Source organism: Toxorhynchites rutilus, chromosome 3 (genome assembly GCF_029784135.1).
Source record: "Toxorhynchites rutilus septentrionalis strain SRP chromosome 3, ASM2978413v1, whole genome shotgun sequence".
NCBI lineage: Eukaryota > Metazoa > Arthropoda > Insecta > Diptera > Culicidae > Toxorhynchites > Toxorhynchites rutilus.
In genome coordinates this window covers 157,086,609-157,098,950 of record NC_073746.1, presented here as the reverse complement: position 1 = coordinate 157,098,950, position 12,342 = coordinate 157,086,609, and the positions used below count along the sequence as shown (strand labels likewise).

Genomic DNA, 12,342 nt, shown 5'->3' with positions numbered 1-12,342 from the left:
CCGATTTCCCTCCCAAATGGGAGAGGATTTTCCCTGATGAAATGAGCAAGAGCACAATCCCGAGCGCGAGAGAAGCATCATCGGATTTCCCCTCCACGAAGGGGAGGCATCCCCACCGGAGGAACCGTAAACCCCACCGCTAGGCATTTGGGTGCTTACATACTTCGAATGTGGGGTGGCGGTGGGTGAATGGTTGTCTGCGAAGGCGAAATCCAGTAGCAGCTGACAATAACGAGCATCTGCTACTGATGCTATTTGCTGGGAAAAGCCTTTCCTTGGCGCTGAATACACCCCGTGATGTTATCGCAATAGAAATTATGTTTTCGGTTCAGTTTTTATTAAGATTCGTCCGGCGTCAGTTCGATTGTTCCCGTTGGTACGTAAAGAGCCTAGATTGTGTCAAATGGTTCGACTTGGGTCTTCGATGCAGTGCTGGATTTGTTTATTTTATTCAAATTCTTCGACGACCGGTGCATAGTGTTGATGTTATGTGGGGCGACCTTGACCAGAAGACGACCCACGTTGTGTAACCATAATTTTGTGAAATAAACAGAATCTTTACAGTGCGCTGAAACTTGTAGTTGTATAAAGTGCGAAATTGAGTGCCATCAACCGCTTTTATGGAACTAGAATAAGCTTCGCGAACGTTTGCATATAGTTTTGTTTACAGTTTTCCTGTTACGCATAATGTGTCACGCTACGTTACAAAACAAGGATTACGAGCTGGGAACCGGAGGGAGGGGCCTCCACTCAATCCAACCCCACTTCAAACGTGAAGGAATATGAATACTGGGAGAGAAACCAGCTCGTTATCCGCCATCCGAGTGTTTGTGTTTTCAGTGCAGCATACAATCTAGAGTGAATTTAAATATTTAAACCATGTTGTCGGCGTCTGGGTGATCCTAAACAATGCCGATACCGGGCACATCAGAGGATACTTTTACGGTGCCAACTCTACGTGCCATCGGTGGCGCCCGGTGGTTTCACTAGTTGAGGCCATTTATCAGGGTTTATTTATATGCCGGCAGCTTTTGGATTCTAATTAAATGCAGAGAGTGAAAAATGGCAAAGCCAACGCTCCGACAGGGCACCCAACCACTCCGTGTGACCGTGTGATTTCAACGTGGCGTAGGAGAGGGCATACCACGTGCTCACCATAACACTAGCGGTGTGTCAACCGGATCCAGTTGTGCAAAACAAATCCAGTAGTACCTCTTTGAGAGTGTATATTCGAGCCGGAAATTCATTTGACAGTTGTTCCTATTACATCTCTTGTGCGCCTTACAAGTGATTTATGAATAGCATTATAATCCGTTGCACTATTTTTGCTACCCGGAATAGTTCCGAGCATGAATATCCCAGAATTAACTTATTACGTAATATAGTGTTTCGTGTCATACATACACAGTGTTATTTTATTTATTTTTGTATTTGTCGAGAAATGGCGAAATGGTGAACAGATTTTATGTCATCAAATAATGTTATTTTTATGTTGTCTTAATTTTTGGGAAAAAAGTAACAGCGTGCCAAATCAAGTGAAAACGGCAAATAATTCAGAAAACATATGCGCTTTTAAGTTTAAAAGTGAGGGGCGATCAATGACTTGTGACTTAGCACAATATCATCGAGCATCTCTCTATCTCCCAAAAATATTTATGCAATTTGAAAACTCCCATATTATCGCCGTACACATCAACTGCAATATTACACTTAATTCAATTCAATTTATTTACTTTGATGTACGTTAAGATTTGAACATTACATAAAAACGTCTTTCCGAAAAATACATATATGTTTATTATATGACAAACAAAATAAAAGAACTTTTGTCAGATAGTACACCAGAGAAAATTTTCTATAAATAAAATATTAACACATAGTTGGTATATCTGGTTGCTAAGATATGGTTTAAGACTATTAGGAACTTAATTAGACACACACAGTGTTCTGAGTGTGACACTGAATTTCATGCGGAATATTCATACAATTAATATTTAGCATATTTTAGAATTATGACTCAATGCTTTTCTATTATCACTGATTGACAGTTTCGAAATATATGAACATCTTGAATTGGGGAAGTGGGAGCATAGTGGTCCCCCTAAGGAATATACCCATTTCCAGCGTTCACATACCGCTTCAATTCCAGTTTCTCGAAGAATATTATAGTTCAACTCATTGTTGTTCAAGATAGCTAACGGCTTTTACTATAAAAAATATATATATAAAAATAGTACACTTTTCATCATTAGAATCGAAAAATCGTGGTCAATCGCACATATCAAGCTAAATGGGATAGATTTATGCGTTTTTTTTCGTCCAAATTTATTCAAATAATATTTGATATAGTAGGTACATTAGGGTGGCAGCGAAAATGGTCACGTCAAATTTCAAAAACAGACCATGTACGTATTGTTTATTGGCCCCAAAAAAATGATGTTTGCAAAGTTTCAGCTCAATCGAACATGATTTAGGGTTGCCTCAAAGCGATCAAAGTAAAGGAAGATTGGGAAATCGAAATTTTTTTTCGATGCCAAATGACTTAAAAATGCATGAAACGTCGAGATCTGGTGTTATCTCGAAAAATAATTTTTGGCCGAAAGTCGACCATTTGGGAGAGAGGCAATGAAGGTATGGAAAAAAATTGTCGAATTCAAAGAACCGACCATCTACATTTTGTTTATTAGCCAAAAAAAAGACCTGATTTTTATTTATATTTTGATTTTTATTTATATTTTGAAATGCGACAGCATTATTGAATTACAGGGTGGCTCAAAAGTCATTAAATTCTTCAAACATAAGGCATCTATAGTCGATAGTTATACTACCGAACAAGCAGGTGACCACTTTGTCCCTCATGACCAATTTGCTCCCACAACCTCTACATTAGAAAGTATTGAATACATTACAATGTATTCTTTAACGTTGAAAACCAATCAACGGATCCTTCTGGCAGAATCATTCGTTCGCCGAACACTTCTTTTCATTAAATAGTTGCAGAACACGCGGTGCCACACCTGGTCGCCTGAGAAAATTTAGGCGGCCAAAACTCAGATCCAATGGTATACTGGGGTTTTCAGATACGCTGAGTTCATTTTTCAACTCTGTTTCACCAAAAAACCGAAAGGAGGGGAGGGGCAATGGGGTGAAGTTAAAAATTTACATTTTTTTACATTCTTCGTAATTTTTTTCAGGCCTCCCTCCTAGAGATGAACCATTTTCACTACCCGGTGCGGCAATCCATAAATAACATAAGAAATATTGTAACTTATATTAGGCTGTCAAAAAAGTCCTGCGGTATTTTTTTGAATTTTCATTTGTTCATAAAATTAGTTACAATCATCTGTTTTAGTCAAATATGCGCCGTTTTGTTCGATGACTTGTTCCCAACGAGATGCCAACTTCATAATACCCCTGTTATAGAAGCTCGCTTCCTTATTGGCAAAAAACTCGGATAGCCAATTTTCACAGGCCTCTTTTGAGGCTAATTTCTGACTACCTAGCTCGTTCGCCATGGACAAAAACAGGTGGTAGTCACTTGGTGCAAGGTCCGGACTATACGGCGGATGCAAAAGAACCTCCCATCCGAGCTCCCGGAGCTTCTGGCGCGTCACCAAAGAAGTGTGTGGCCTGGCGTTGTCCTGATGGAAGACAATGCGGCCTCTGTTTATCAAAGATGGCCTCTTCTCCATGAGTGCTACCTTCAAGCGGTCCAGTTGTTGGAAGTACCGGTCCGAATTGAGCGTTTGGCCATAGGGAAGCAGCTCATAATAGATTATTCCTTGACAATCCCACCAAACACACAGCAGAACCTTCCTGGCCGTTAATGAGGGCTTGGCCACCGTCTGAGCCGCTTCAGCGGGCTTCGACCACGACCGTTTGCGCTTCACGTTGTCGTAAGTGACCCACTTTCCATCGCCAGTCACCATCCGCTTCAGAAACGGGTCGATTTTGTTGCGATTCAGCAGCGATTCACATGCGTCGGTACGGTCAAAGATGTTTTTTTGCGTCAACGTGTGTGGCACCCATACATCGAGCTTCTTTGTGAATCCAAGCTTCTTCAAATGATTAATAACGGTTTGATGACTTATCCCCAGCTCTTGGCCGATGCTACGGCTGCTACTATGCCGGTCTTTCTCGGCTAATTCAGCGATTTTGTCGCAATTTTCGACGACAGGCCTTCCGGAGCGTGGCGCATCTTCGACGACCTCTACACCAGAACGAAAACGTTGAAACCATCGTTGTGCGGTGGAGATGGAAACTGTATCGGGTCCATAAACTGCACAAATTTTATTGGCAGCTTGAGATGCATTTTTGCCTTTGTCATAGTAGTACTGTAAAATATGTCGGATTTTCTCTTTATTTTGCTCCATATTTGCGACACTATAACTCACGAACGACTTAACCAAACAAAACACTGTCAAGGACTATATTATACCTTTCCAACAAGCTATAGTATGACTCGATACAATGAATACAACTAGAACTACGCGCTTACAACGACACCTCGCGGAAATACCGCAGGACTGTTTTGACAGCCTAATGTAATATTTTAAAAGCACCATTTATAATAAGAAAATACTACAATTACCAGTTTTTGAAGGAATTACAAATTCTAACATCAGCCATGCATCTTCTTTATTTGAAAATCGGTCCACCATATTGTTTGTAGAGCCCCATTTCGCTACTAATTTACTAAAAATCTCCCAATTTTCTTTCGTAGAAGCGCTTGCAAAGTTGACGAAATTGGTTAAATTTGTTTTTCCTATAACGAAGTCGTTTAATTAATTCCTCACAGGAGTTGAGGCAGTTATATCCTGCCCAGTTGTTCTTAAAAGATCGAACAAACTCTTATTACATAACTAGGAGGCTATATCCACAAAAAAATATTCACATTATTAATGAAAAGGCACAACTTCAAACAACAGTTATTTCTAATTAACATTAACATTTCGAGTTGATATTGAGAAAAAATCGAAAAAGGGGAAGTGCTGAGTGATAGGAGACACTTTGAGGAACACTTTCATTAAAAAAGTTTTGCGGGAAAATGCGGGGCATTTTTTAAAAGTTCATCCGAAGCAAAATTAAACTTCCAAGATAGTACTTACTTTGTGTGCAGATAACACATTCTACAACCAACCGAATTTTAAAACTAACAACAAACGCAAATTTTCCGTTAAAAATGCTTCAAGAAACATATTGAGCCAAAAAAATCGTTCAAAAACTTTACCAAAATACATGTTAGAAAAACACACGCGAAATATTGGCAACGGCGAGCATGAGAAACTGGTATCTTATCGCGTTGTCAGGGTAATGATGTGCGGGCGGAATGGGGTGAAACACGTGATCCTAGATGCCTTGAACATCGTACAATATAGGATAGACTATATGATTTTTTTATGCAATTTCATTTTTTGGGTTTTGGCCGCCTAAATTTTCTCAGGGACCACTGTGTACCACGCCGTCTTCCTGAAACCACAGCTCCTCCAGATCAAGGTCACTAGATTGTGGTACAAAAAAGTTGGAGATCATGGTCTATAATGGTTTTTAATAACTGTTCCGCTCTGTTCGGAATAATTTTCAATGAAAACGGGCCAACGATTCCACCAGCCCAGAAAGTGCACCAATCGTCGTCACACTCCTCACGACGTCTCTGACTCGAAATACAGTCTTCCCAGCATGATGGGCCAATTAAACTTAGTAGTAATTCAAATCTGTCATAAAAAAAAAGTTCCTTAATTTTATATTAACCGGTCGGAATTATTTTATCTCGAAAAAGATCTTTTAACGCTAATAATATTTTGTTTATACCGAGTACCGTTACCTAGACCTTTTCTGTATTATAACACTCGCAAATATTGTAAACATCATGCTTGCACACCATTTGTATCAGATTTACAAAACTAAAAACTAATTAAATTAACGCATTTCGATGACCTCAATTCTGATCATGAGTTGTCCAATTAATTAATATTATTTTGTCCACATGATTTCTATGTTAACCGCTTGGGGCGCTGCAGTTTGTTTATTGTGTCCTTCGCACATGTCAGAAATAAAGTTTCTCTATGTTGAATGTGTTGAGGTGAACACTTTTAAAATGTCCAATAAAAGGCAATATTCTGAAAAAAGCCTAAATTATGAATGGATCAATATGATGACAGTGAACTTAAACAATGATAAATGCAACATCTACTTGAAAATTCGAATTTTTTCATTCAAAAATAGTGATTTCTAAAACCCCGAATGAATCCGGATTTTTTATATGAGAAAGGTATTTTATAACTTTAAGGGGATGAATCAAAAATTAAATTCTTCTTTTATATTCAAAACACGAAAAACATATGCATAAAAACCCGATTAAAAAAAATCTTTTTTTGACACGATTATACACACTGCCGTTCCACGCATAGTTGTCCCATGTTACTTTTTGACGATTTTCACTTTTCTTCACAAAACGTTGGTTTTATGCATAATCTTACGGAAAAACACAAAAAAAACATATTGTTTATTCCCAACTTCTAAAAAAAAACAACATCAAGCTCAATTGTCCCATGTTGATATTCTATTCATAACTATCCCGCCATGTATTTTTTGTGGATCCATATCGAATAAGTCGGTTCAAGTACAAGAATTTCATGTCACACTTTCAGCAGGCCTAATGCACTCTTTTCTGGTTCGGAAGAACGAATTAATTCTCAAACAAATAAGAAAAAGTTTAACAGAACACCTTGTTAGCGAATGCCTAATAACAATGAGATTTATATTCTGCGAAGGTGTTACAGATCAGTCATTTCTTCATAAAACGATGTTTTTATGCATAATCTTTCGGAAAAAACACAAAAAAATATTGTTTGTTCCCAGTATATCAAAAAACATCAAGTTCAATTGTCTCATGTTGATATTCTATGCATAACAGTTCCACCATGAATTTTTAAACACGTAATCTAGTAATGATTCAGTGGGGGAATCTCATCACATTTCATTAAACAATAGTATAGTGCTTATAAAAAAAAAATCCGGTGTATTGCTAAATTTTTTTTTTTTTTTTTATTTAAATCGTTTATTTTTACAGGCTCAGTTACATAGGTTTAAAGGAGCCGAACTCCTTACTGTATTGTTACTAGTATATATACATTTTTCCTTAATTCTAATGTTAATAATATAGGAAACCGATTACTCGCGGTCAACTCGAGTTTAGAAGGGTGACATATTTTCTTCAGGAAAAGGAGGGGATATGAGGATATGTTGACATTGATCACACTCACACTCTCAATCACACTCTCAATCACACTCATCACACTCAATTCTTAAACCTATCTTATATCTAATATGTATTTACATTTCATCTTATTCTTAAGAAGGGATCCGATCTCTCACAAAGGAAAAGGAAAAGGAAAAACTAAGGGTATAAGGACAATCACACACGAAGATCGATAGCTTTAAGGAATACATATATTTGGGACATGTAATCAAGGTCTAACCGAGCCAACACGTCTCTCACCGGCACATTGGGCTGCCTTCCTCGGGCCCGAAGGGTGACTACTAAATTCGATCTGGCGGCAAGATACAGCTCGCACGACCAAACAACGTGCTCGATGTCGTGGTAACCTTGGCCACAAACACAAAGATTGTTGTCGGCAAGATTAATACGAAAGAGTAGCGCATCTAACGAACAGTGATTGGACATGAGTCGGGAGAAGGTGCGAATAAAGTCCCGGCTCAAGTCCAGACTTTTGAACCATGGTTTGAGGCTAACCTTAGGGATAATCGAGTGGAGCCACCGGCCCAATTCATCTTCGTTCCATTTGCGTTGCCAGTTAACTATGGTATTTTTGCGGACTAAAGAATAAAATTCATTGAAGGCGATTTGACGCTGATAAATATCGCCTTCAATTGCACCTACCTTTGCTAATGAGTCAGCCCTCTCATTACCCAGAATTGAGCAATGTGAAGGGACCCAGACAAAGGTAATGACATAACAGCGTCTGGATAAAGCACTCAAAATTTCTCGTATTCTCTCAAGGAAGTACGGCGAGTGCTTTTCCGGCCTCACTGAACGGATAGCTTCGACAGAGCTAAGACTATCCGTTACAATGTAATAGTGTTCAACAGGTCGTGAGGCGACGCTGTCCAGCGCCCAGTGTATCGCTGCCAATTCAGCAATATACACTGAGCAAGGATTCTGAAGACTGTGTGAGGTGCTAAAAAATTCGTTGAACACTCCAAATCCTGTGGACTCATTCATAGAGGACCCATCAGTAAAGTACATATTATCACAATTGATATCCCCATACTTTGCATCGAAGATCGTTGGAACGATCCTCGATCGAAGATAATCTGATGTTCCATGGATATCCTGCTTCATGGACAGATCAAAATGCACAGAGGAATTGATGTAGTCAGGAAAACAAACACGGTTGGGAATATACGAAGAAGGATCAACCTGCATGGAGACGAATTCATGATATGAGCTCATGAATCCAGAATGAAAATTTAGCTCGATCAGCTGCTCAAAATTTCCGATCACCAATGGGTTCATAACCTTACACCGGATGAGGAACCGAAGAGATAATAAATTGAAGCGATCTTTTAGTGGGAGTAGGCCTGCCAAAACCTCGAGACTCATGGTATGCGTTGAGGGCATACATCCCAACGCGATACGGAGACAAAGATACTGAATTCGCTCGAGTTTAATGAGGTGTGTTTTGGCAGCTGATTGAAAACAGAAACTGCCATACTCCATCACTGAGAGAATAGTTGTTCGATACAACATTATAAGATCTTCGGGATGGTCTCCCCACCAGGTGCCGGTAATTGTACGGAGAAAGTTTATTCTTTGTTGACATTTTTTACTCAGATACCTAATATGGGCCCCCCAAGTACATTTAGAGTCGAACCAGACCCCAAGATACTTGAATGACATAGCATGAGTGATCGGTTTACCCAAAAGTTGAAGCTTTGGTTTTGCTGGTTTATGCTTCCTAGAAAAAACCACCATCTCTGTTTTCTCCGTGGAGAATTCGATCCCTAGCCCAATGGCCCAGGTTGAAAAATTGTTCAAAGTATCTTGTAAGGATTCTTGCAGGTCGGATTCATTTGATCCTACGACAGACACCACTCCATCATCTGCAAGTTGTCTTAGGCTGCAATTTTGTGTAAGGCAATTGTCAATGTCGCTTACGTAGAAGTTGTACAAAAGGGGGCTTAAACATGAGCCCTGGGGGAGTCCCATGTAAGAGACCCGACTTACTGCCGAATCTCCGTGAGAAAAGTTCAAATGTTTCTCACAAAGCAAGTTATATAACATATTATTCAATAGAGGCGGCAGACCCCGAGATTGTAATTTGTCTGACAAAACCTCTATTGAAACAGAATCAAAGGCCCCCTTTATGTCCAAGAATACTGAAGCCATTTGTTTTTTTTCGGCGTAAGCCAGTTGAATTTCTGAAGAAAGCAACGCAAGACAATCATTCGTCCCCTTGCCCCTGCGGAACCCATATTGTGTATCTGAGAGTAGGCCATTCGTTTCAACCCATCGATCAAGGCGAAACAAGATAATTTTCTCCAACAATTTCCGTATACAAGACAGCATTGCTATTGGGCGGTACGAATTGAAGTCGGACGCGGGTTTTCCGGGTTTTTGAATAGCTATAACTCGTACTTGTCTCCAATCATCTGGAACAATATTATGCTCCAGAAACCGATTGAATAAATTCAACAAGCGATGTTTCGCCACATCAGGGAGATTTTTCAGCAAGTTGAACTTAATTCTATCCGATCCCGGAGCAGAATTGTTACATGAAAGGAGAGCAAGAGAGAATTCTACCATCGAAAACTCGGAATCAAGATCGCACCTATCTTGTGGTATATCTCGAATAATTCTTTGCACTGGAGCGGAATCGGGACAAACCTTTCGTGCAAAATTAAAAATCCATCGATGTGAATATTCCTCGCTTTCATTGGATGAAGAGCGATTTCTCATGTTTCGAGCCACTTTCCATAATTTTTTCATTGACGTTTCTCGTGACAAACCTCCCACGAAATTTCGCCAATAAGCACGTTTTTTCCCTTTGATCAAGTTTTTAAATTGATTTTCAAGGTCCAAATACTTCTGAAAATTTTCAGGGGTTCCACGTTTCCGAAAAGCTTTAAATGCATTCGATTTATCTCCATAAAGCTTGGAACACTGGCCATCCCACCATGGATTGGGAGGCCTTCGACGAATAGTGGAACCTGGGATGGGTTTCGTTTGAGCGCGAACCGCGCTGTCATAGATCAAACGAGAAATGAAGTTATACTCCTCCAATGGAGGCAAACCATCTCTGGAATTGATGGCTAGAGCAATCGCGTCCGCATATTTTTTCCAGTCAATGTGTCTTGTGAGGTCGTATGCCATGTTTATTGATTCAGAAGAATTCAACCCATTGGTGATAGAAATTTTGATTGGCAAGTGGTCACTACCGTTGGGATCCTGGATTACATTCCACTTGCAATCTAACGATAGTGAATTCGAGCAAAGCGAGAGGTCAAGAGCACTTGGTTTAGCAGGAGGTTTAGGTACACGTGTTGTTTCCCCAGTGTTCAAAACGGTCATATTGAAGCTGTTACAAAGGTCATATATCAACGATGAACGATTGTCGTCGTACTGTTCCCCCCAGGCAGTTCCGTGAGAGTTGAAGTCTCCCAATATTAATCGTGGCTCAGGAAGGAGTGAGCACATGTCAACAAGTTGCTTGCGGCTAACCGCAGCTCTCGGAGGCCAATACAAGCTGACTATACAGAGGTCTTTGCCTCTGATGTTTGCATGACAAGCAACAGCTTCGATCCCTCCAGTAGGTGGAAGGTCAATTCTAAAAAATGAGTGACACTTATTGATCCCCAATAGTACCCCTCCGTATCTGTCATCACGGTCCAAGCGTATTATATTAAAATCGTGGAAAGAGAGATCATTTTGAGAAGAGAGCCAGGTTTCGGATAGAGCAAAAACATCACAATTGAGTTTATGAATTAGAAATTTGAATGTATCCAATTTAGGGATAAGACTACGACAATTCCACTGTAAAACAGTGATATCTCCGACCTCTCTATTTAAATTAGACATCAAGAGAGATAATCATTGCAAGGAGGGGCCATGTTTGCATCAATTGCTGCAAAATTGTCTTTAGTACTGGAAGCATTGCGGTGACAATGGTTCTGATGGAGTCGGAAACATTAAAACACGTGAAGATTTGATCCACAAGGTCAGACAACTTTATAAATCCCGATTGGGAAGTTGAACTTGACGGAAAAACAGGGACAGTTGGGGTTTTTGATGTCCCCTCGAGTGCTGGGTCGTTCGAAGGTGAACTATTACCACGGAGGCCAGGAGGGACCTGATTTTGCTTATCCGCTGCACTCGATTTTTTGGGCAAGCTAACAGGGGGTATCACCGGAGGGACTTGTCCTTGAACTTTGGGAGTAGTCACATTTTTGCGCCGGGGATTCCCTTGAGAAATAAACGGCGTGCCCCCGTTAGCTGTATCCGCTTCCATTTCGTCAACTGGCAAAGTAGCGAAGACATTGTGTGTATTGATTGGTTGTTGTTCTTGAGCCAGTGGAGAAGCGCCCTTCAAAATTTCTGCGAAAGTGCGTTTAGAGCGTTCCCTCAAAGAGCGCTTCTGTTTCTCCCAGCGAGCCTTGTATGTTTCACAAGCTGAGAGCACGTGTGGGGATCCCCCGCAATATGGACACTTATGCTCAGTCGCACTGCAGGATTTCCCCTCATGTTGTTCTCCGCAAGTGGCACATCGTTCTTTATTGGCACAATAAGCAGCCGTGTGACCAACTGACTTGCACTTTAGACAAGTCATTGGCTTTGGAATAAAAAGTCGCACGGCTAACCTCAATTTATCTACCATCACGTAGTCAGGGAGAGCTGAACCAGCGAAGGTGACTCGAAACGAGTTGGACGGCGTAAATTTCTTTTCTTCTCCTTCATGGGAGACTGTTCCGAGCTGGCGGCAACCCAAGATCTTAACAGTCGTCGAGGGCAGTTTTTTAAAACGGCCGGTACCTTCACTCGTAATGTATTCGCACGTCAAGCCCGTTTCGGTTATCACACCCTCAATTTCGACTATGTGAGAGGGTATGTAGACCCGATACTCAATTGTAAAATGCTGATCGACAACAATCTTGTTTGCGTCTTTTCGATCATTCACGACAACTCGCAATTTGTTTGGTCTAACCTTCGAAATTTCCGAAACGGAGGTATACCTTGCCAGATCTTTCGCGATCTGCATGACTCTCAACGCCTTTCCATTTGGCTTAGGCCTGAAGAAAACAACCCAGGGACCAGTTCCGGGC

General features: G+C 40.4%; 1 protein-coding gene across 3 annotated transcripts in view; it reads left to right on the top strand.

Moving 5' to 3' along the window:
* Nucleotides 1-237: 237 nt before the first annotated feature.
* LOC129776939 (lachesin-like) overlaps nt 238-12,342 on the top strand; it is a 242,462-nt gene continuing 230,357 nt past the window's right edge. For all 3 annotated transcript variants that reach the window (XM_055782896.1, XM_055782894.1, XM_055782895.1), the window contains exon 1: nt 238-376. The gene's annotated coding sequence lies outside the window, so the exon portion shown is untranslated. The remainder of the gene's footprint in view (nt 377-12,342) is intronic.